At 45.9% G+C, this 19,666-nt stretch overlaps 1 protein-coding gene across 6 annotated transcripts in view; it reads left to right on the forward strand.

The window, feature by feature from the left end:
- RPS6KA2 (ribosomal protein S6 kinase A2) overlaps positions 1-19,666 on the forward strand; it is a 367,321-nt gene that overhangs the window by 151,704 nt on the left and 195,951 nt on the right. Inside the window, exon 1 of one of the 6 annotated variants that reach the window (XM_070256474.1) lies at positions 3,490-3,564. The exons of the other annotated variants lie outside the window; for them this stretch is intronic. The gene's annotated coding sequence lies outside the window, so the exon portion shown is untranslated. Of the gene's footprint in view, positions 1-3,489; positions 3,565-19,666 lie in introns of those variants that run through there. 6 annotated transcript variants of the gene reach the window in all.

A 19,666-nucleotide genomic window follows, 5' to 3' on the forward strand; every position in this document is an offset into this window, starting at 1 on the left:
TTTTTTCTTTATCATGGCCAGCCTAGTGGGTGTGAGGTGGTATCTCACTGTGGGTTCGACTTGCCTTTCCCTAATGCTTAGTGATGTTGAACATTTTTTCATGTGCTTCTTGGCCATTTGTATATCTTCTTTGGGGAAATTATCCTCATGTTTTATAAACAAAAACAATTATTGGCATTTTAGAATGGTACTTTCTAGCATTTCTACAGAACACACAAATGTCAGGATTTGGGCACCTGACCAACCACATAACTAAGTGGAATATTATTGACGATACCGGAGGATGGATTGGTTTAGAAACCGTCGACAACTTTTAGAGAGAATTCCCTGGGCCCCTGCTCCCTGGGGAAGATGCCACATGATATCCCCTCTCTGATGTACAGGAGAACATCCGAGCTCTGTGGACGTGGACCACCCAGGCATGCCCTTCAGGGCAAATCTCCAATTTTAGACATGGTGAGAGTGCAGCTTTTGTCTTCCATGTTGTCATTTCTGGATCAATCAGCTGGAAGAAAATTGCCTTTCCATAACTTTTCTATTTTGAGATCACCCCACCACTGCTCTTTTCAGGTCACAAACCCACGGGAAGAGGAAGTGGACAATGAGTTCTCTAGACGTTTTCCGCTTCGATTTAAGTTATAAAGGTGTAATCGGGTTCATCATTATGATGGAAGGTGGACCCTCAGGACCGTCAATTTCCTTTCTGAATTTCTCACCCAGAGGCAGGGCGACACCGTGAGCTAAGTAACTTCATTGAATATTTTTACACAGATAGTTGGGATATTGGGAAGAAGGAGAGAGTTCATCTTCAAATCCTTGGAAAGGTCTCCTCGAACCTCCAACAGCAGCTTCAGGCATGAAAACTCTAGCCAGTCTTAGGTGAAATACTGATTTGCAGGACTTGGCATGACTTGCTTGAGTTGGTTGATCTACCGGCGATCATTAAGAGATTTTTAGCATCCATTTGATCTTTGCCATTGTTTTCTTTATTGATCCAATGCTGGCCTTGGACCTTCTGGCTCTGTCCAGGGCTGATTCCAGAGCAAACATCTGGCCTACAAGATCTGCGTGAGGCCAGTTGCTTAGGTTGTTGCTGCCATCACTCAGTCAAGGGGGTGTCCGTCAGCTGGTGGCCTTTTGCCCTAACCTTCCTCTGCTGAGCATGGCCAACTCAGTGTGTGCAGCCCAAAAGAAGTGGAAATCCCAAGATGAGACCAGGTACCACCTCGCACACCGTGACCACCGGGGCAGCCAGGTGCTCGGGAAAGCAAGGGCCACTGTGTTCTAGGTTATCCCAGACCCAGCTGGGAGCCCAGAGACCTCACCCTCCCATCTGCACAGGACAGTCACTCACGTGACCTCCTACACTTTTTCCACCCCAGTGTTGCGTGGCGAGATGGCGAGAGCACAGCAAGGAGTGAGGTCAAAGAAAGGTGACTGCAATGTTGTTGACCCACAACTTAGTACAGTGCAGCTGAGAGGAAAGCTTGAAATGATAAGCATGAAGTGAAATGAATGGCCCGCCCACTGACACATCTAGGAATCATGTCACTCATACCTGTCGGCAAAATGGACTTCCAAACGGGCACGTTGTGTCCTAATGCCTCCCACACAGGGAACATCCAGGGTGTAGACAAGGACATCAGTATGTGCAGGTGAAAATGTGGTGAGTTTGAAGACCTGAGAGAATCCAGACTCTCCGGAGCATACAGAATGAAGAGAGACGAGTCTGGAGAGGAAGATGGAGCCCAGATTTTGGAGGGCCTCATCCATGGCAAATCAGTGAAGGCTTCAAGTGTGGATCTTTCTGACCACATGTGGAGAAGAGATGGGGAGAGCGGTAAGACCAGATTCAGGCTGCTGCTGTCAAGTCAGGAGAGCAGTGGGACCTGCCTTAAGGTGGCGACAGCGGGAAGACGAGAAATAGCGGATTCACGCATATTCAGTAGGAGATGTGGTTTATTGGAGAGGGGGAGGAGGAAACAGCCACAACTATGCTGAGATCGCTGGCGTGGTCAAGGTGGGTGGGGTACCACTGGTGAGGGAGGGAGAGCTGGAGAGGTGGAAAGAGAGGACAGGAACCGCTCCGTGTGGTCTACTGGGATCTGGGTGTGGAAAGTGTCCAGGGCTGGGTAACTGTTTTGTAGGTAAGGTTCGGAGACTTTCCTACAGAGTTGCTTTTCCTTAAATACCAAGATAAGATAAGGAAGGTTCTGGCCTGCAGTGGATAGCTAAAACTAGATATTAACAGCTGAAGCAGTGTTGCACCAGTGCAGGCCATGCAGAGGCCCGAATGCAGTCACACTGCTTGTCCACACTGCACTCTATTCGAAGAGCTTAACGATGCCACATTAGCAAGTAGCTTTCCATCTGCTGTACTTCTTCCATCTGGCAGGAAGTATGTCCTATTAAAAACAACAACAGGCTTGGGGCCAGCCTGGTGGTGCGGTGGTTAAGTTTGTGTGCTCCGCTTCAGCAGCCCAGGGTTCGCGGGTTTGGATCCTGGGCACAGACCTACACACCGCTTGTCAAGCCATGCTGTGGCAGCATCCCACATACAAAATAGAGGAAGATGGACACAGATGTTAGCTCAGGGACAATCTTCCTCACCAAAAAAATGAAAGAGAAACCAAAACACGCTTCTCAGAGAGAGGAAAGGGCAATGAAGTGACTTACGTCAGATCTCGAGAAGGGAAGTCACAGATAGAACCCAGGGTTCTCTCTGTCATTCCTCATGCGTTCATGTAAGGAGCGTGATTGAGTCCCAACCATGTGACAGGCACTTCAGCAAGGGCTGGGGAGGGTTGAACACAGGTCACCAAAGTCCCAACCTCAAGGTCTCCCTGTCTGTTTCGGATGCAGACACCAACCCACCAACGCTGAAAAAAATCACCTTTCCAGGGTGGTTCCAGGACCAAAACCCTCTGTGCGTTCTCCCTTTCCTGACGACCCTCCCAATCCCGCTAGTTCAAAGTCTTCGATGTTCTATTGAAATTTTGGCTTTAAAATCAGATCAAGATTTGAATTCTGGCTTTATGTTTACTAACTATGAAATGACTTGTGTTCTCTTCATCTCAGTGCCCAAATCTGTCACGTGGAGTTTCCACCCCCCAGGCTGGTCATGGGGATTATCTGAGTCAAGGAGAGAGAAAGCCTGCCATTGGCACGCCAAATCTAGGAGATGTTCTGTCAGTTGTCATTTCTCCTCTTTCTAATCCATCCCCCAGGAGAATAACCTCTCACAAATACCATTTAGCAAACTGGTTTCTCGTTCTTTAGGTTCTAATATATGATATATAAAATTGTCACCTTTATTGAAAAACGGTCAAAATTTCATGTGGCTCAGAGTCATAATTTATCATTCGAGAGTCTTTACCTGTAGCTTTTCAATTCCAATTCTTAAACAAACAAGTAAAACAATGAAACAAAATAAAACAGAAGTGTGTGTGTCTATAAATGCGTGTGTATGCTTCTGTTCCTCCAGGAGAGGCACAATTGCATCTTCTTGACGTGGCCCTTAAAATACGTGCTGACGTTCACATCTGGTACTGAATATACATTTTGGTGAGTGGTTCTAAGAAAATTTCATTGTAAAGTCAATACCCCAGACATTGGCCGTGACCAACGACTGCCCGGGTCACATACACTGTGTTTATTTCCCATTTATTTGGAGCTCTGGTCCCGTTGTGCATGCACTGGACTCTGTGGGAGGAGGGACGATGCCCTCTTTGTTGCTAAGGTTTACGCAGAGTGAAGGCCGAGGGGAGATGAAAGCAGAAGCATCTCGGTGATGTTACTGTGGTCTGGGAGGCTGAAGAGAACAAGGGAAATGAGATCAAGGACAAGTGGAATGCTGAAGGGGGCCTGCACTGTTTGCAACGTACGGATGGTCAAATACATTAACAACGGTTCTAACAAACTTCCTCCCTAAATTTAAAGTTTACAAAGCATTTTCAACCATTGTTGAACTTTCCGGAAACCTGTGAGATGGGTAGTCCTAGTCCAGATTTACCCGGTAATAAAACGGAGACATCACAAGTCTCAGTAGTTTGTTTAAAGTCCCACAGTTAACAGGGAACAACTTCAGAGCTTGAACTCAGGCCTTGCCGTGCACTCTAGTGCTGTTTCTCTGATACCGTATCCCTCCTTTTTTTAGCAATGAATAAGTGTGGCGCCTGCAGGCCTGTTTCCCGGGCACTCGAGCCAGTGGCCGTGGCCATGCTCCCTGCTCCCTGCTCCCTGTCTGCATGGCCCCTCCTTCCCCTGGAGCGCCCTTCCTCCGAAGCCCTCCGGGGAGGAGGGTGAGAACCTCGGGCACCTGCTTCTCCACAAGGGGCCGGGCCATCCTAGGTTCTTTGAGGGTTGGCAGGAATAATTATTCTCACCACCCGAAAGGCACACTGCAGAAAAGAAGGTACACCTTTTGGAGAAGGGGCAAAACCAAGCAGCTGAAGAGGGGAGGACCCTTCTGGTGCCCCCATCCTTCCGTGCATCCCTGAAGAACTCTCGGCATGGTGGGGAAGCCACTCTGAGTGGTGAAATGTCACCAAGCTTTCTGCTTCTTGAGTGGGAATCTGGGCTCTGGGGCGAGGCCAGCGACAGCGGGCTGCAGACAGGAGTAGCTGCAGACCCCAGGGTTCTGTCCTTCCTTCCTGCGCCGTCTTTTCAAAGTGCGTCTGATAGCTGTGTGTTGCAGCAAAGCTGCCCTGAGAGAAGAGTCCATTCTTGCGTCCAGAGTCCAGAGTGGGATGATCTCTGGGGAGGCAGCAGTAGAGACGTGCTCAGTTTTCTCTTATTCTATCAGTCTGCTGGAGCTGCCGTAACAAAGCCCCCAGACGGAGAGGCTTAAGCAATAGAAATTTATTTTCTCACCGTTCTGGAGGCGGGAAGTCCAAGATGAGGATGTGGGCAGGTTTGGTTTCTCCCAAAGCATCTCCTTGGCTTGTGGATGGCTGTCTTCTTGTTGCCTCTTCACGTGGTCTTTTCTCTGTGCGTGTGCATCCCTGCGGTCTCTCCGTAGGTCCAAATTCCTTCTTCTTATAGGACAGATTGGGCTAGAGCCCACGCTGATGGCTCATTTTAACTTAATCACCTCTTTAAAGGCCCTGTCTCCAAATACAGTCACATTCGGAGGTCCTGGGTGTTAGGGCTTCATTGTGTAATTTTGGATGGTGGGGACAAATAAGCCCACCACAGTTAATTTGGTTTAAAGGGTTAAGATGAAAAATTAGATTTATAAGCAAAATCAGTCCAGGTATATGCTACACAAGTCGGATTTATATGCCCCCAACATGGTGTCTGATTCCGTTCTCGTGCGTTAAAGTACGTCACCGTGTTAGGCTTATTTTTCGGTTTGTTTCCACATTTATGCTGAGTGCGGTGGCCAAGCGGGCACAGGTGGTTCTGCATGAGGCTGGGCTGGTTCCAGAGGAAATATTTGTTCACCTGTCGTGCTTAAATTAAGAAGTCAGCCTTCTCTTCTGTGTTTCATTTTTGATCTCTTTCCATATTCCCGCACCCCTGGGGCTGATACTGATGGATGGGTGTTGAATCCTAAATGACCCCTCGCAATGCTAAATGACGCTTCCCAAATGTGAACACGTGTGGCTGTAATGTGGGGGTGGTCTTGCAGGCAGGGCTGTCTTTATATCCCCTCAAAGTGGGCATTTAACTCGTGGGTAATTTGGAACCTGGTAAGTCTCTGTATCTCCTGGGCCAACAGTCTTTTACCAACCCTGCATCAAATGTGTCCCTTACCTGCCAATTGATGGCTAAATTACCTTACCGAAAAGGCTGCCGCTGCGCTATCGCAGCCACTCCTAGAATGACAATATCCCAGAAACGAGAGGACGTGTGAATCAAATTCCCATAAGGCTGTGCGTTCTACACTTAACGATAATCCTAAAAGAGAAAAAAGGAATTTTATAAAATCTAAGACCATTTCTGATTTTAAGATGTTAAATAGTTAGAAATAAAGAAATATTCATAAGATGATAAAGAAAAGCCATCTTCACTCACTTAATTCACAACCCCGTTAAATCAGGAACAAAGCAAGGATTCCCACTAGACCCTTAAGAAGCCGTGTTAGTGAGGTACCGCACAGGAGTAAAACAGCCTGAAATAGTTCTTTTTTTTTTTTTTATTTTAAAAGATTTTATTTTTCCTTTTTCTCCCCAAAGCCCCCCGGTACATAGTTGTATATTCTTCATTGTGGGTCCTTCTAGTTGTGGCATGTGGGATGCTGCCTCAGCGTGGTCTGATGAGCAGTGCCATGTCCGCGCCCAGGATTCGAACCAACGAAACACTGGGCTGCCTGCAGCGGAGCGCGCGAACTTAACCACTCGGCCACGGGGCCAGCCCCCTGAAATAGTTCTTAATACTTAGCATGCTATAAAAGATGCATCAAAATTGGGGGAGATGTATATGATTCGATAAATCACGTTGGAAAATGGAGTATGGATAAAGAAGATCCTCACTTTCTCTTGTATCCCAAAACAAACTCTAGATGGATCAGAGTTAAATAAAAATAGCTAAATCATAAAGAAATGAAAGAAAATATAGTCGAATATTTAGCTCCTCTCAAAATGGGTCAGGGCTTTCTAAGCATACACGCAAAGGAAAGAAAAATCTCACAGAAATAGTTCATTTGATTTCACTTACTCAAATATTGAAAACTGTTTATCCAGTTGGCCCTCTATATCTGTGGGTTCCGCATCCACGGGTTCAATAGTGTGGTTGGTTGAATACACAGATGCAGAACTCAAGGACTGGGAGGGCCAGCAAAGGGACTTGAGCATCCACAGGTTTAGTATCCTCAGAGAGCTGGACCAATCCCTTGAGGATATGAAGGGATGACTGTATGTCAGAATGTATAGATAAAATGATAAAGCAATTGACTAGGAAAATATATATACATAAACTTTGATAAAGGCTTTGGTCCTTAATATATAAAGAGCTCTTAGAAAATAATAATCAAAATACTAACTCTGCAAAAGAAAAAACATGAGTCAAGGACATGGGCATATGTTTCAAAATAGAAAAATAATACAAACAACCACGAAATATTTTTAAACACTACTGATAATCAAATAAATGCAAATTAAAGTAGTAAATAATTTTTGGTCATGCAAAGTGACACTTTTTTAAGGACAATACTTAATACTAGTAGGTGTTCTTTGAGCGACGTGCTTTAACTCTGCTGGGGGAGTAAGAATTGATTCAACCTTTTGGAAAACAAGGTGACATATGTATTATTAACCTCAAAATTTTTGTGACTTTCAGTCAGTGTTCCAATTTGTGGGAATGTGTTCTAAGGAGATAATAAGATATTAATTAATGATTTATGTTCAAGAATGCTCCTTACAGTACTGTTTTTTACTTAAAAAAATCTAACAATGGTGGAATATCAAACTCTATTCCCCCAACTAATGAGGATATTATATAGCCATCAGAAAGCTTGTTGGGGGGCTGGCCCAGTAGCTGAGTGGTTGAATTTACACACTCCACTTTGGCAGCCCAGGGTTTACAGGTTTGGATCCTGGGCACGGACCTTTGCACCGCTCATCAAGCCACGCTGTGGCGGCATCCCACATACAAAATAGAGGAAGATCGGCACAGATCTTAGCTCAGGGACAATCTTCCTCAAGAAAAAAAAGAGGAAGATTGGCAACAGATGTTAGCTCAGGGCCAATCTTCCTCACCAAAAAAAAAGAAAAGAAAACTTGTGGGAATGCCTGTTACATGATGTGAAGTGGAGACAGCAGGCTTAAATACTGTATGGACTTTGAAGTCTGGTGGTTTGGTGGGTGTTCTCCTGTTACACATTCTCTTGTCACCCAAATTATTCTTTGTACTACTTACCCTTTTGTGATTAAACCATTAATTGTGTAAATAATTGTTTGTGTTTCTCCAAATAGATTTATGCTCATGAGGTGGGAACCCTACCCCTAGTGAGGGTATTCCCAGCATGCTCTGTTGTGGGTTAGGCAGGCACTCAAATGTTCGTTCAATAATCTCCCTCTTTCTTTCTCTCTGACACACACACACACACACAGAGTGAGATGCGGGCGGACTCACAATCACTCATTGAAGGTGAATACACCAAAATAGTAGCACTGATTATCTGTAGACAGCAAAATTCTTTACTTTTAAACAATGGCATTGTGTTTCCATCTGATTTGTAAAACACTGATCTGTTAGAAGTACTATAAAGAAATTAAAACAAAGTTTAAGATTCCTCAGTTCTCCTACCAGGACTATTAATGCCTTGTACTAATCTAGTGTTTTCCAGTTTACAAAGTTTAATTTTGAATATTCTTAATTTCCTTTGAGTCACCCAGTATGATAAGAGCAGACATTCCCATCTTCCCCCTAAACGGATGGGGTCCAGGAAGTGCTGTCCCTGGTCACACGGCTGGTCCTGGAGCCAGAGGGCAGTAGGAGCAGGGCTGGGGTGTGAGGACCCCAAGTCTCAACCCTCACCCCCAACATAGCTCCCATCACCACCTCCGGGCACCGAGTCACCCTCCTGCTCCCTTTGTCGGAATCCCTGGCATTAATAACCTACTGCATTTGCAGGAAGCAGACCTTTAATAAGATGCAAATTTAAGACTCTAGCCCCCGTTAGGAAAAAAGAAAACGAAATTTGGAAGCAAATACTTTCTTTCCAGGGTGGTGCAGAAGAAGCAACAAACCCATGACCTCTGAATCGCTTGAGCTCTGTCCTTCTGCAGACAGGCCTCGGTGCAGAGCGCAGATCTTTCTGTGGCCGGCACACCCCCTCGGTGCCATCACCGGGAGTCCTGCCAGGACTGTGCAACGGCCAGCAGGAAACAGCTGGGGGAAATTTTTAGTGCAATTAGTTTTGTCAGCCTGTGTTTAAATGAAAGACTTAATTAGTGATCCTACATAATTTTAATTTCGGTTTTTAATTAATAGGGCTGAAATTGGGACATGGCACTTTTCTTCTTAATATAGTTAGCACATTTGACTTGTTTTTCTTCCTGCCTCATTAGTGCTACGTTTGGGACATCTGTTCAATTTGTATTTCGGCTGATGACTCTGTGGCCCCCACTTGAGTGCCACGAAAGGCCTTCGAGAAGTGAAATTGGTTTATCCATCACGTGCAGTGAGGGTGAGGAAGAAGAGATGAGTCACGTGAAAGGAGAGAGTTTGCAGGAGAAGCATATGTAATTCTGGAAGGGACGTGGAGACCTCTATGATATGGCAAGGGGGAGAATTGGCGTGTCTTTGTTGCCTGGTATTTAGTTATTGAGTCAAACGCCAGTGCTGTGATGTTGGGGCTACGAGGTGTGTTCCGGCGTGTTCTGGTCTTCTCCCCAAGTGCTCACGCATCGCACACCAGCACCTGTCTGCACACGGCAGATGAGGAAACGGAAGAGGGTTAAGCTGATCTTCGTGTGACGGAGTTTGCTCAGCTGACCGATGCCTTCACTGATTCCCTGTTTCCGGGCGCAGCCTCCACTCCAGAAACCCACACGGCTAGCCCACTTCCAAGGTCTTAGGAGGCCAGAGTTTGTCCACTCCAGACCCCCAAGGACAAGTTCCAGCCACGACTTTATACTCTAGTATCTTCTCTAATGGTGTTGAGGGACATGGAAGTTAGGGCCTTGGGTTGCTGGGGACGTAAGTAGTTCAGCAAGTTCCCTCGAGATGGGTGGAGGTCAGAATTGCCAACGTGAAAGCCACAGCCGCTCCTGAACCACGTGGGAACACCGGGAGCTCCCACTTGGCAGGCTTTCTTTGCTGTCACCGGCTCCTCCATTCCCAGGCCCTTGGATGATTCTGCCAGGGTTTCATAGCCCATCCTCAGATGGATGATGGCTCTTATTGAGTAGTTTGGCCTCTTTCTCTGAAAAACTTTGAGTGCATGATTTTCAAGTAACCTCTGACCCACGGATGCTGACCTGCCCCTGCTGCGTGTCATTCACGGTGTCTGCACCCAATGAGGGGTCAGGGAATGCAGGAACCAAGTGGTATGGAGAGATGCTAACGAGGCAGCCGCTGATTCGGTGACTGGCCCCTGTGAGATCTCCAGTGCTTTAACTCTCCCAGCTTCAGGCACCTGTGTACTATGGGCTGTTAGAAGAATAAAGTGAGAATCCACGGGAACTCATCACAGAGTTGTGGACACAGCAAGCAGTCAGTAATTGCTAACTCTTGTGATTAATCTGGGGCATCCTGCTTTACTGCTCCCACTTCCCTCACAAATTATGCTTGGTCAGGAATCAACCCTTGCTTCAGAACAGTAAATTAATCCCAACTCGCCTCTTTGCTGAAAGGCATCCACAGTTTCGGTTTTCTGTCATAAGATAAATATGTGCATGCCTGCTTGTCTCAGAAGCTGCATTTCCCCCTTGCCCTTTAGCAGACAAGATCTGCTTAAACACCTAGACAAATGAGCATCAACTCTTTGCCCCTTCCTGTTTCTTCTCTCCTGATCTCTTGGCTGCAGATGCCTTCTTTAGAAACCACACAGCTCTGGGTTTCATTCCTGTCCTTGTGGTCATTTGCTGAATGCTCTGTGGAACCTCCTACAACTCCCCAAAGTTTTGTGTCATTTGTTACAGGTCGTGAGGAATATTATTGTTATGCCTACGTGAGCCTCATCTATGCCATCTTTTGGTGAATTTAATTTTTGTTGTCGAAATATCATTTTTTTTCTCTCCTGGTGTCTATTGAAAGCTTCCTTGAAGTTTTTTTTTAGAAAATCAGCAATATTGGGACAAATAATTATTTATCGTGTAACAGTTACCCAGCATGAGGACACTTGTACAGCTTTGCTCATTGATCTGTGAGTTTTCAAACCAGAATTGGTGCCCCTGCGCATGCAGTGGGTGTTGTGTCCTCTGTGACATTCAGATTTGCATCGTGGGGCTCCTGGAGCCCAGGGCCTGATGGCAGTCCATTCCTGTATATATATATGGTGCTTTACAGCTTCAAGTCTGCTTTCCATCTGTTATCTTGCTAGCTTATCACCTCACCCTGTGAGACAGTGACTCCCATTTTGCAGGTGAGGAAACCGAAATTCTTAGAGGTCTTGCCAAACATCATGCAGTGAATTAGTGACTCAGATCCTGGGCTTTGGGCACCAAGAACACAGCGGCTGTCTTTTCCACTTTTCCTTAGTCAGACAAGGCCTAACAAAACCCAAATGCTGGCGAGAGTAGCTCTGTAATTGAGCACCATCTGTTTACAAGGGCATTTACTTCACCATCGTGCATCCGGTCAACAGCCCTGAGAGAGGCCACATCTTCTTGGATAAAGAGGGTTGAGAGGTTCCAGAACATTCTGGCCTGTGCCAGAACCTGTGTTCTGGATCAAGGCTGCTGCCCTGCACATCCTGCCTTGCTCCACACTGAATTTTGGCCAGTGACTAGCAGAGATTACGTCTCTCTGTAGGCCTGTCATCTGCAACACAGGTGCTAGGCTTATGCTTCGTGTGTGAATGAATTGTTCTCCTGTCAACCTAAATTGAGAGTTCCTTGAAATCAGGAACCACATCGTATTGTCTTTTTATCTTTCTCAGAGCACAGAACTGCATGCTGGCGATGGAGGAAACTCTACGCAAGCACTTATCGAACGGCTCCATAGTGTGCCAATCAATATACATTTGCTAAGTACATCCCACTGGTGAGCAGCTCTGTTTTAGGTGTCTTGCAGCCCCTAATTCAGGAAGTACACAATGTGGGGAAACATACACAATGTGGCTGAGTCATTCTTCGTAAGGCATGACAGATGAGCGCCAACTGCGATGAGCAAAGTCCTACCCATGTTCATGGCCTGGACAAGGCGCCATTTGAGCTGGGCTGGGGTGAAGAGCATTTCTGGTTAGTCTGAAATCACTTCACATACACAAAGTCTTCTGAAGGATAAATGCCTGACTTGAAAACCAGGGGGGCCAGCTTGACTGGAGCTCATCCCAAGAATGAGCCTGATGGGGCTACAAGAATTATTTGCATCCTCACTTAGGATGAAAAATGTGCAATGATGAACAACACAGTGGCAGGTTCTGCAGTTCAGGGCTACTCTGGGAAGGCAGAACCTCTGCAGCCTGGTGTTGGGGCCAAATCCAGGCTGTGCAGAGCCGGGGGTGATGGAAACAGCTTGGAGGGCCGGTGCAGCCGGGGGAGGAAGACACCGCACGCTGCAGTGTGCTCTGGTGTAGCTGATGACAAGGAGTGTTGAATTATGCTGCTTGCCTGTGTTAATTTAGCCTCAGAATGAGTTTATTTGGGAATAGCCAAAAGAATTGCAATTTGGGATGGGGACATGATGGCAAACCACAAGCAAATCCAGCAAACAACGCAGGGGAGCTGTTTTTATAGAGAAAAAGAGGAAGTAGGAGGGGCCATTATAAAGGAAAGTCCATTGCGGGGAAAGTAACAGTTCAGTGTGGCAATGGCTCCTCATTGGCTGAGCTGCGGTGTTTCTCATTGACTGAGCCGTGGAAGCTTCTCATTGGCTGAGGTGTGGTGTTTCTCATTGGCTGAGCTGTGGAGGCTTCTCATTGGCTGAGGTGTGGTGTTTCTCATTGGCTGAGCTGCGGTGTTTCTCATTGGCTGAGCTGTGGTGTTTCTCATTGGCTGAGCTGTGGAGACTTCTCATTGGCTGAGCTGTGGAGGCTTCTCATTGGCTGGGCTGTTGCTAGGTGGGGAGAGAAATCTTCCTTCAGTAGCAATGTAGTTGTACTTCCTGTCCAAGATGCATGCATCTGTCTCTTCCTGTTTGGAGTAATTGATGGTGTGTGATGGGGTGAGAGATCTCCTTACAGGCCTTCTGCCTCCACTTTAGTTGAGGTTTCTTTTAGTAATTTCCATACCTGTTTAATTAAAGCAAGGTCCCTTTACTCTACGCTGATCAAGACTGGGCTTGAAAACCTCAGTACAACTCATAGCGACCAACAATTCTTCCAAGCCACCTGCCCCATCTGAGATTAAGAAGATGCTCGATGTCTTCTAATCCTGGGAACCCAAGTGGGGGCTCTAGGATTTTAGCAACAAGGTAAAATCATGTAGCATTTGATTATTTCATCCTCTGCCAAGTGTGTGAGTTGTTTTTCAATGACATAAAGAAGCTCGTTATGAGCAAAAATAGAATATAACTTGGTTAAGTCAAGAAATGTGTTGGGTTCGAGGTTGCACATGAAAGCGACCTCGGTGTGCCTTTTGCTAAATTCCTCAAAGAGAGCAAAGTGAAAATGATCAAACTTCTCATGGGATACACTTAAAGGAAAGTGGGCTAATTTCTTTCATATTGAAGACTAAGCAGTTTTAACCATCCTTTGGGTAAAACCAGTTGGTGTAAATTTCCCAAGAAAAGTGAGTTCAAGATGCTGAATAAAATTTTTAAAGTGAGGAGGAAAATTGGATGAAAATGCACGTAGAAATAAGTTCCTAGTGAGAGATTTTTTTTAAAAGTTTCAAAGAGAGATGAGAGGATGTAATACCCCAAAATGGCCATTGCTACGTGGAATTTGGAGATATTTTCTTTCTGAAACAATCCTCAGCTCTGGCTGGCCCTCTGACTTTGACTTTTTACATAGTAAAGATGCTCAGAGAACAAATATTCTCATGGAGTCTCTATTTTAACATTCTTTAATGTTCTTAAATTCTTTTAGCATCAGTAGTTGTCAAAACCGAAAAGCAGAAATGAACGAAGGTTAGTGAAAGTGTAGCAGTAATAAGAACGAGCTTTGAAAAGGTGGGTCTCCTGACCTTGAAATCTGACTGTGTGCATTGTCAGCATTTGGGGCGGTACAAAGAGTGAGGGACTGTCTGGCCCACAACAGTGAGGGCACCTGAAATAGTAATGAGCAACAGCTTAAATGCGGATGCTCGGGAGCTATGTAGCTTTCCAAATGGACTCAGGAAAGATGCTCTTATGATGTATTAAACTGAATAGTCGGCTAACAGCATGATATATACCTACCTCATAAACCATACGTCCCTCTGTAAGTGCCGTCATCATCATTAACCAGCCAGTCAGACATAATATTTGAGAATCCTGCAAAGAGGTTGTTGTCATCCACATGGTCTCTAAGCAAGCTTAGTAACTGGTGGTATATTCGATCACTGTCACCAGTGTTTCAAAGTGACGGTGTAAAGTGCTTCAAGGAAATATTTTCTCCTTCTTAAGATAAAAGCATTCATGGATTTCCTTGGGTTTCCTTAGTCTTTCTGTGCAGAATTGTCTACTATTGATAAAATGTTAAGCTAAGCAAGAAAATAGCCTGGTGGGTGTTAGAAATCCTTTGCAAAGTTCAGAAACATGAAAGAGGTGAATCAACTACAAATCTCTGGTTTTATTGCCTGTAATAACCTGCTTTTGAGGTATACTTACATACTGCAGTGCGTTGACATAATTGCATAATCTAGTAGAGAAAAATCTTTGGAGGTTGGCACCAGGGTTGAGTGGTTAAGTTCACACCCTCTGCTTCGGCAGCCCAGGGTTTTGCTGGTTTGGGTCCTGGGTGCGGACCTGGCACCGCTCATCAAGCCATGCTAAGGTGGCGTCCCACATAGCACAACCAGAAGCACTCACAACTAGAATATACAACTATGTACTGGGGGCTTTGGGGAGAAGAAGAAGAAGAAAAATCTTTGAATTGCTGCCCACATGATACCACACTTTTCTGTACTTGCTGAGTTGTACGGATGGTTGCAGATGGTCAGTTAGAAGTAGAAGATATGTTCTGTTTTTCACTAAAAAAAAAAAAAAATTAAGATGTAACTATGAGATAAAGTAGAAAAGGTACCAATGTCAATCCAGGAGATGTGCGTTCTAGTCTAAAATGTGATTCTCATTTTGCTGGTGATCCTGAGCGAAGCACTGACATTTTCTGGTGGACAGTGTCCGCAGGTATAAAATGAGGCACTGGATGAGGGTATAACGTGATCACGTCAGGTGCTTGTCCCAGTAGCCAGGGGACTTTTGCATGGGCCATAATTTTAGGTGCTGAAAACAAAAGCACGGCCTGCCAGGGTGTTAGACCCAAACCAACTTTAGCCTCCCCAGCTCGGTGCACTCCCCTCAAATTCCACTGAGCTGCCCAGATGCAGACGAGTCCTGTGGTCTTGACCGTGGTCCCTGAGGAAACCTTTCTGCAGACTGGTCCACGAGGGGAAATCATGTCGAATTTCAGCTGGGATATCAGAGAAAGAGAGAGAGAGAAAGAGGAAAGGGAGAGATAGAGAATTGGGTGAGGTTGAAGCCAACAAATTGAGCTTTCTGAACCCATAGAATGTGGACTATGCTTCTGTGCCTCACTCAGTTTACCTTTATGCACAATATTACAAGAATATGATGCTGCTCGACTATGTGTCTGAGGGAAGCTGTAGTGAATGCAGGACACAAGCCTGAAAACAAATCATCATTTCTTGACCCTCAAGTGATGGTAGGAAAAGAGGGAGATGAAAATGGACTCCTCTTCCCTCCCCTCACCCCCGTGCGACCAGGCAGCCAGAGAATATGCCCTCTTCTCAGTCTCCTGGTTCCTGAGGCAGATCGGATGCTTGTACTGCTTCAACATCTATGAGTAAAAACGTGGTGATGAAAGACTTCCCGCAGAGACCCCAAAATAGAAACCCCAGGGGAAGCCTCGTCTCGTTCCCGCCGAGGTAGAAAGAGAATCTTGCTCAGCAGCTCGGGGTGGGAGTAAATTGAGCATATTTCGTAGTTCTCAACAAAACAAACGAGCCTGATGCTGAGGGAATCCTCGTTGGAGCGTATACTGTAAATCTCCGATTTTAAGGAATGAGAGCCTGCCACATTACCCCGTCTAACGTTTCAGCCTTGAGGCCAACAGGATTTTTTTTTCTAATAAGAATAATTTAGAGACTGCCATCTTTCTACCCTCCGTGGTGGGTAGACCTTACAGCACTCCCCGTTGATGGAAGGTTTGACACACAATTCTGAAGTCTGTGCCAATGAGTCCCGCTTATGAAAGTGAGCAACAAGACAAGGCTTCAGACAATCCTGCTGTCCCGGTAGCACCAAGAATCCTGCTGGATGCTGGGTGCTCTCCTAGGAAGTCGCCGTGAACCCGCTTCCCATCACACAGGCTCGCTTGCCTGATGAAGTCCAAGGAGTGCCCTAACATCGCGTTTTTCCTCATCAGTCCACCACGGTGTCTGCAATCCAACCCAATTCCGTGATCCCTTACTGAACACCTACTATGTGCAAGATGCTGTCCTGGAAGTGGAGGCTGCAGAGATGAGTGGGGTGAATTCCTCCTCCCTAAGAGGCCGAGGATTTAACAAGAAGGGTAAAACACGGACGAATAAGCAAAGTACAAGTTAAAATATTATGGTCAATATTGTAGCTACAAAGTGCCATGGGTTTTACAGAAGAAAGAAGTTTTCTCCTACTGGGAAAAATGGAATGCATGAATAAAACGTCCTATTTGAGTTTGGCCTTAAAAGATGGAGATGCACAAAGATGGCGCCACTTTGCAAGGCTTCAATTTCTAATTCTGCTGGGTGAGAAGATGAATTCTCAACTGTGTTTTGAGAGTTTTCCTAGAGGCAAAAGGAGTTCATTATTATATTTTAAGCATGTAAATGTAAAACAAAGGAAGAAATATCGATACACACATAGAAACACGCATGTACATATATATACACATGTATGAATGAATGGTTTGCAGTGATTTTGTAAAATGTTGAACTTGACCAATAAAATATACCAACACTGAAAAAAAAAGCATGGAGAGAATGCCCATAGGCAGAGACTGGGAGGAAGGAAGAGTGAGCAGGCCCTGGAGGCAGGAATGTGAAGGGCTGGTGTGGATACCTGGTCTGGTCCAACTGGGCTGGAGCCAAGAACACAGGCTGTGGGTAGTGGGAGATGAGCTTGGGGGCAGATGGGGATGAATGATGGGTGTTTGGAATGGCAGCTTGAATTTAGTTGAGTTAGCACTGGGTGGCACAGAGGCTGAGGGCTGAGCAGTGTAGAGGCACGAATCCACTGGTGATGTCTTGACTGGAGTGGAGTAAGGTCGATGGAAGGATATCAGCAAGGAGGGCCTAGATCTGGGGGCAGAAGCAGCACAGGCGAATTCCTTGGGGTCTGGCAATTGAAGGAATGCGTATTGGTGTGAAGTGGGAAGGGTGAACATATCTCATACGCCAGGCACCCACGTTCTGATGTATGGCTAAGTGGTCACGAGTTGGACGGTGCCATTACAAAGGTAAAGGCCGTGGAAGAGATGCAGGTGTTGGAGTAAACATTACAAGTACAGTTGGAATGACATCCAGATGGAGCCGTCCAGCAGACAGTTATAACTATGAGGCTCCAACCATTGAGAGCTACGGGAGCTGGAGACACAGATTTAGACGTTCTCTGTGTGAAAGTGATAGATGAAAATACTCAAGTCCTGAGTCCGTGCATGAGAATCACAGGGTTGCTGTACGTGAATTCGTTCCTTTGTTCAATCGAGAACATTGATTCGATGGGTCTGCCATGCCAGTTGCCTTCTTGTGAAATGAGATACGGCATCTGCTCTCAAGTGGCTCTTTGCCCAGTCAAGGACACAAAGGCACAGGTGCGATTGTGGTTATTGTAAGGTAAGTAAGGGAGGTGGTCCATCATGCTATAGGTGCTCAGGAAAAGAGCATGAAATCGGCAGTGGGGCCATATGCGTGTGTGTGATGGAGTCGGTATGTGTGCATATGTGTGTAGCAATGTGCACACATTGTGTGCAATCACATATGACTGGGTGTGTGATGAGTGTGTGTGTGCGTATGTGTAGGAAAGTTTCCCAGAGAAAATGGTTCTTAAATGAAGCTTCGAAGGATGAGAGGAAATTGGTTAAATGAACGTGCTATTTTAAAAAAATAATAACAAAAACACTACATTTGGGTAATTTAAAGTAAGTCAGAACAGCTACAGTAAAGAAGTCCTTTTGTCGAGTAGCATAGAAAGAGGTTGAAGAGGCATGTGGGGACCTCGTGGGGTCTCTAAAGGACCTAAACTTCAGCCTAAAACGTATGGGAAATGGTTGAAGTTGTCGATAGGAGGGGCTTGACCAGACCTGAGATGCACACTGGGCTGTGGACAGAAGGAAAAGCGGCTCCAACAGGGAAAGATTGAATGCCGGAAGCATGGATGCATGTCCTGACCCTCAGGGCTGGACCATCCCAAGATCATGCATTCCAAGAGGCCCTAAAAACAAAACAAAACAAAAACTCCTACCCGAAGAAGAGCTGTAGGAATCAAAGTAGAAAATTAAGCTGTGGCAACGACTGTCGGCAACATTGATCCTTTAATGGAGAAGTCCTAGGCAAGGGAGGAGGAAAACCCAAGCCGGAGTGGGTCTGATTTTGTTCCAGATGTTGTGTTTGTGCAGAGGGAGAACCCCCTGCTGGGACAGCCTACTGGGGGCTCACGTCTCTGCCTGGGGCTTCTCACACCAGTGCTTACCCCAAGGAAATTACCCTTGTAAGGCCCCACCACCACCCCTGGCTCTAACGGTCTCCTCCTGCCAGGATTCCAAAATCAAGATGTGGGCAGGGCCAGGGCCAAGCTCTCTCTGAAGGTTCGAGAGAATCTGACCCTACCTCTCTCCAGCTTTTGGTGTTGCTCGGATCCTTAGCATCCTTGGCATATAGAGGCATCACTCCAGTCTCTGTCTCCATTTTCACGTTGGGTTCTTCTGTGTGTGTGTCTTATGAAGACACCAGTCGTATTGGATTCAGGGCTCGCCCTAATCCAATTATGACCTCTTCATCACTTGGTTACATTTGCAAAGACCCTAGTATTTCCAAATAAGGTCCCATTCACAGGTTTGGGGACGGGGACTTCAATATATCTTTTTGGGGGACATGAAACACAGCACCAGTCCTGTTAATACTACATGGAAATGACAAATTCCCAGAGCTTAATTTCTTTTGGGTTTTTTTATATTTTCAGGCTGTTATTTAAAATATTTCCAAGCTAAAATGCTTTTGCAATATACTTTCCTTTTTGCAACTTAAGTCTAATCCTCGCCTGAGAAGACGGGGAGATTTAGCTAAAGCAGCTGGTCCCCGGCAAACGATGACAGGGTTGGAGTCTCAGACTTCCTGAAAAGTCAGCAGACTCCCCAGCCAGTTGTCCCGGGAAGGAAGCAGAGTCACAAGAATAACCGGAAGCAGTGATGTCATGGGCTGGGGGAGCAGGCATCCTAAGTGGGACACACATTGGTTCAGAAACATGGGCTGGACACAAGGTTGACCTTCAGGATGTACCACTGTGAGTCCAACATCTGTTCTCTACTAAAGAATTCTATTTTCTTTTTAAATAGTGTATGGCGTATGTCCTTAGCGAACCTAAAAATATTACTCAGGGTTCCTAACTTGGCCCCTCAGTTAGGTGATGTGCTAATTACTGGCTGAATGAGAGGAAGAGGGAAGAGGGGGAGAAAGGGGGGAGGAGCTAGGCTTTCCAAGTCAATCCTCATTCTACACTCTGCCCCATGTCACAAAGCACGTTGTGCCGCAAAACCAACGGTGGCTATCTGGCTACCAGTTCACTGCCTGATTCACTCATCTGTCCTTTTAGCAAATATTTGTTTTGCATGTACCAGCCGTCATAACTGTGTGCAGTGGCTGGCAAAATAGACACAATTCCTGTCCTCACAGAGTCTGCAGTCCAGTGGGGGTAAAAG

The sequence above is a fragment of the Equus caballus genome, chromosome 31, assembly GCF_041296265.1.
Source record: "Equus caballus isolate H_3958 breed thoroughbred chromosome 31, TB-T2T, whole genome shotgun sequence".
Lineage (NCBI taxonomy): Eukaryota > Metazoa > Chordata > Mammalia > Perissodactyla > Equidae > Equus > Equus caballus.